Raw genomic sequence first — 5,840 nt, forward strand, 5'->3', positions numbered from 1 at the left:
TGTGTATTCTAATGTGCTGGTCTAGTGATGCTTCTGGAATGTGTATTCTAATGTTCTGGTCTAGTGATGCTTCTGGAATGTGTATTCTAATGTGCTGGTCTAGTGATGGTTCTGGAATGTGTATTCTAATGTGCTGGTCTAGTGATGCTTCTGGAATGTGTATTCTAATGTTCTGGTCTAGTGATGCTTCTGGAATGTGTATTCTAATGTTCTGGTCTAGTGATGCTTCTGGAATGTGTATTCTAATGTGCTGGTCTAGTGATGGTTCTGGAATGTGTATTCTAATGTTCTGGTCTAGTGATGCTTCTGGAATGTGTATTCTAATGTTCTGGTCTAGTGATGCTTCTGGAATGTGTATTCTAATGTGCTGGTCTAGTGATGGTTCTGGAATGTGTATTCTAATGTGCTGGTCTAGTGATGCTTCTGGAATGTGTATTCTAATGTTCTGGTCTAGTGATGCTTCTGGAATGTGTATTCTAATGTTCTGGTCTAGTGATGCTTCTGGAATGTGTATTCTAATGTTCTGGTCTAGTGATGCTTCTGGAATGTGTATTCTAATGTGCTGGTCTAGTGATGGTTCTGGAATGTGTATTCTAATGTGCTGGTCTAGTGATGCTTCTGGAATGTGTATTCTAATGTGCTGGTCTAGTGATGCTTCTGGAATGTGTATTCTAATGTGCTGGTCTAGTGATGCTTCTGGAATGTGTATTCTAATGTGCTGGTCTAGTGATGCTTCTGGAATGTGTATTCTAATGTGCTGGTCTAGTGATGCTTCTGGAATGTGTATTCTAATGTGCTGGTCTAGTGATGCTTCTGGAATGTGTATTCTAATGTTCTGGTCTAGTGATGCTTCTGGAATGTGTATTCTAATGTGCTGGTCTAGTGATGCTTATGGAATGTGTATTCTAATGTTCTGGTCTAGTGATGGTTCTGGAATGTGTATTCTAATGTGCTGGTCTAGTGATGCTTCTGGAATGTGTATTCTAATGTGCTGGTCTAGTGATGCTTCTGGAATGTGTATTCTAATGTGCTGGTCTAGTGATGCTTCTGGAATGTGTATTCTAATGTGCTGGTCTAGTGATGCTTCTGGAATGTGTATTCTAGTGTGCTGGTCTAGTGATGCTTCTGGAATGTGTATTCTAATGTTCTGGTCTAGTGATGCTTCTGGAATGTGTATTCTAATGTGCTGGTCTAGTGATGCTTCTGGAATGTGTATTCTAATGTTCTGGTCTAGTGATGGTTCTGGAATGTGTATTCTAATGTGCTGGTCTAGTGATGGTTCTGGAATGTGTATTCTAATGTGCTGGTCTAGTGATGCTTCTGGAATGTGTATTCTAATGTTCTGGTCTAGTGATGCTTCTGGAATGTGTATTCTAATGTTCTGGTCTAGTGATGCTTCTGGAATGTGTATTCTAATGTTCTGGTCTAGTGATGCTTCTGGAATGTGTATTCTAATGTTCTGGTCTAGTGATGCTTCTGGAATGTGTATTCTAATGTTCTGGTCTAGTGATGCTTCTGGAATGTGTATTCTAATGTGCTGGTCTAGTGATGCTTCTGGAATGTGTATTCTAATGTTCTGGTCTAGTGATGCTTCTGGAATGTGTATTCTAATGTTCTGGTCTAGTGATGCTTCTGTACTGCTGCTCAGTTCATGGTAAATAATTGTTTGCAGTTACTTTGCAGTTAACATTTAATTGAGAATGTTTTGGGGAAAGTATTTCTGTCAACCCACAAGACTTATCACATCAACTGGCTACAAACAGAGTGTGGAACATGTGAACATTGCATGTACTTGTAATGTAGACACAGGGAGTCAGGAAGCTAGTGCAGCTAGTGAGTTTAATGACGAAGAACATTGAACGATACAAAACAAGAAAAGCTTCTAAACATGGAAACAAACAATATTGCCTGGTGGGTGATCACAACGGACCTTCTAGGCAGAGTTGCAAAGAAAAAGCCATATCTCAGACTGGCCAATAAAAATAAAAGATTAAGATGGGCAGTCTGAGATATGGCTTTTTCTTTGCAACTCTGCCTAGAAGGTCAGCATCCCGGAGTCGCCTCTTCACTGTTGACGTTAAGACTGGTGTTTTGCGGGTACTATTTAATGAAGCTGCCAGTTGAGGACCTGTGAGGCGCCTGTTTCTCAAACTAGACACTCTAATGTATTTGTCCTCTTGCTCAGTTGTGCACCGGGGCCTCCCACTCCTCTTTCTATTCTGGTTAGAGCCAGTTTGCGCTGTTCTGTGAAGGGAGTAGTACACAGCTTTGTACGAGATCTTCCGTTTCTTGGCAATTTCTCGCATGGAATAGCCTTCATTTCACAGAACAAGAATAGACTGACGAGTTTCAGAAGAAAGTTATTTGTTTATGACCATTTTGAGCCTGTAATCGAACCCACAATTGCTGATGCTCCAGATACTCAACTAGTCTCAAGAAGGCCAGTTTTATTGCTTCTTTAATCAGCATCACTTATTTTGAAAGAAATAAAAATCCTCATCAATCTACACACAATACCCCATAATGACAAAGCGGAAACAGGTTTTTAGAACATCCTTTAGATGTTTCTACAACTTGATTGGAGTCCACCTGTGGTAAATTCAATTGATTGTACATGATTTTGAAAGGCACACACCTGTCTATATAAGGTCCCGCAGTTGACAGTGCATGTCAGAGCAAAAACCATGCCACGAGATCGAAGGAATTGTCCGTAGAGCTCCGAGACAGGATTGTGTCGAGGCACAGATCTGGGGAAGGGTATAAAAAAATGTCTGCAGCATTGAAGGTCCCCAAGAACACAGTGGCCTCCATCATTCTTAAATGGAGGAAGTTTGGAACCACCAAGACCCTTCCTAGAGCTGGCCGCCCGGCCAAACTGAGCAATCGGGGGAGAAGGGCCTTGGTCAGGGAGGTGACCAAGAACCGATGGTCACTCTGACAGAGCTCTAGAGTTATTATGTGGAGATGGGAGAACCTTCCAGAAGGACAACCATTTCTGCAGCACTCCACCAATCAGACCTTTATGGTAGAGTGGTCAGACGGAAGCCACTTCTCAGTAAAAGGCACATGACAGCCCGCTTGGAGTTTGCCAAAAGGCACCAAAAGACTCTCAGACCATGAGAAACAAGATTCTCTGGTCTGATGAAACCAAGATTGAACTCTTTGGCCTGAATGCAAAGGGTCACGTCTGGAGGAAACCTGGCACCATCCCTACGGTGAAGCGTGGTGGTGGCAGCATCATGCTGTGGGGATATTTTTCAGCAGCAGGGACTGGGAGACTAGTCAGGATCGAGGGAAAGATGAACGGCGCAAAGTACAGAGATCCTTGATGAGAGCTTGATAGGATATGCAGAGAAAAATGGGAGAAACTCCCCAAATACAGGTGTGCCAAGCTTGTAGCGTCATACCCAAGACGACTTGAGGCTGTAATCACTGCCAAAGGTGATTCAACAAAGTACTGAGTAAAGGGTCTGAATACTTACGTAAATGTGATATTTCAGCTTTTTGTTTTTTATAAATTTGCAAAAATTTATAAAAACCGGTGATTGGGAGTCCCATAGGGCGGCGCACAATTGGCCCAGCGTCGTCCGGGTTTGGCTGGTGTAGGCCGTCATTGTAAATAAGAATTTGTTCTTAACTGACTTGCCTAGTTAAATAATTGACTTTTTTTTGTCAAATTAACTAATAATTGTATTTTGTTGAATTTATATAACATTCCAACCTTGTTTAGCATTATCTAGTCCAAATATGTCATGATTCCATTATTTGTATAAATTTGCATCGTTTTCAAATATGGACTTTTATTTTGAAGGCGAAACGCAAATTCCACTCTTGTGGCTAATCCTTATTGAGGCTAGCTTCACATAGGTGCTCAATGTTGAACACGTTCTAGCCATAGAGAATGATAGAGGCCTCACGTGGCCAAAAGGTAGCGTGGGCAGCGCAATTGAGGGCGTCCACCATTTTTTATGTAGTCAACTGGGTGGGACTGATCCCTGCTGGTGACCCTGTTGAAGTCATGTCCAACCGGGTCATCAGAAGGGATCAGTTAATCATGGAGAAAATGTACTACTTCAAAATTGAGATTGGCTCAAAAAATGAAGCTGCCCATGCTCACAGATGCTATAATGGCACAGATACAAAGAGGAGTCCTCTATTTATCTCTATGGCTAGCTCTACTCTGCTGTGGCGCTCTTGTCGAGTGCAGCCAGGACACACACAGACCCATACCTGGACAAGACGAGAGACTTGACTGAGTTTTATGGTGAGTCATTTTATCAAAAGGTGAATGTATATTCATGTAACACAAAAACGTTGTGTGTTTTAAACCGAAGGGGCTTTAGCTATGTTTGTTCGAAGTAACGTCAAAGTTAGCTACCTTAGCCAAGTTTCGTCACTATCCAGGCCGTCTAACGTTAGCTAGCTCCCTATGGAGGCTACACTGTCACTGCCGCTGGCTAATCAAGTCCAGATGCTTTAGCTAATTAACTAGCTAGCTATTTAGTTACTGGGTAGCTAGCAGCGAAAGACGTGCAAAATAGGTTATTTCTCTCGCTCTCTTCTCTCTCCACGTAACGGGACCGACTGGGACAGCAAGATAGCTATCGAAATACTTGCAGGTTTCAGCACCAGCCTGCTGAACAGCTAGATCCAAGCCGTTACCACTTATCAGCTAGCTACACCGATGGATGGATAGGGATCCATCCTTTGTCCACTGATATATAGGTGGATGAGTTACTTTTACTAGCCAGTGAGTTATCGGGTTGACAGGGTTTATCGTAGAAATCCATCTAGCACGTTGGGGGCGATGAAACAACGGAGCCCCATTCACTTTCAATGAAGGGAAGCGAAGTTGGCGGGGACCATTGGGCATGCAAGAATTGGCAGGGAGCTTGAACAGGGCGGGACCAAAGTTGTGGAAAGCTGAACTTTTGCATACTCCGGGACATTGCATTGCTATTGACCAATCAAAGGTCACTCGTTTCCAGCCCCAACTGGATTGGCTATGCATAGCTAGCACTATCTAGCCTGCTAGCAGCGACATGAGGGCGACATGAGGGCGAAGTGGTTTACTGCTGTTGGGTTCAGATAGAACAGCTCAGCTTCTGTACAAAATACCAACATGGAGAGGGAAGACACAGTCCTGATTTCTTTGTTTGTGGTTCCATTAGTAACTCTTTGAATTGGAGATTTGTATCGTTTGACGGTCCAGTTTTGACTGTCTAGAGTCCATTTGTCCAGTTTTTTTGTACAACAATGAGACTCACGTGCAGCAGGTCATCAGTGTTGCTCCAGCAGAGCTGAATAGAATCACATGATGGGGAAGAGGGCCCGATGCGCTGCCACTGGGCCCCACAGTCTGCCTGATGGGGAAGAGGGGCCGATGCGCTGCCACTGGGCCCCACAGTCTGCCTGATGGGAAGAGGGGCCGATGCGCTGCCACTGGGCTACGATGTCTATAATAGATTTAGATTAATACAGAGGCATTATCCTTCTTTTCTCTCTCTCGTTGTATCTCTCTCATTGTATCTCTCTCTCATTGTATCTCTCTCTCGTTGTATCTCTCTGTATCTCTCTCTCTCTCTCTCTCTCTGTATCTCTCTCTCTCTCTGTATCTCTCTCTCTCTGTATTCTCTCTCTCTGTATCTCTCTCTCTCTCTGTATCTCTCTCTCTCTGTATCTCTCTCTCTCTCTCTCTCTCTCTCTCTGTATCTCTCTCTCTCTCTCTGTATCTCTCTCTCTCTGTATCCTCTCTCTCTCTCTCTCTCTCTGTATCCTCTCTCTCTCTCTTTATCTCTCTATCTGTATCTCTCTCTGTATCTCTGTATCTCTCTCTCTGT

At 43.4% G+C, this 5,840-nt stretch overlaps 1 protein-coding gene across 1 annotated transcript in view; it reads left to right on the forward strand.

Moving 5' to 3' along the window:
- The first annotated feature begins 4,179 nt into the window (after positions 1-4,179).
- LOC311121103 (monocarboxylate transporter 1-like) overlaps positions 4,180-5,840 on the forward strand; it is a 95,103-nt gene continuing 93,442 nt past the window's right edge. Inside the window, exon 1 of the mRNA XM_084195631.1 lies at positions 4,180-4,264. The gene's annotated coding sequence lies outside the window, so the exon portion shown is untranslated. The remainder of the gene's footprint in view (positions 4,265-5,840) is intronic.

The sequence above is a fragment of the Coregonus lavaretus genome (assembly GCF_964263955.1).
Source record: "Coregonus lavaretus genome assembly, contig: HAP1_SCAFFOLD_250, whole genome shotgun sequence".
Classification (NCBI taxonomy): Eukaryota; Metazoa; Chordata; class Actinopteri; order Salmoniformes; family Salmonidae; genus Coregonus; species Coregonus lavaretus.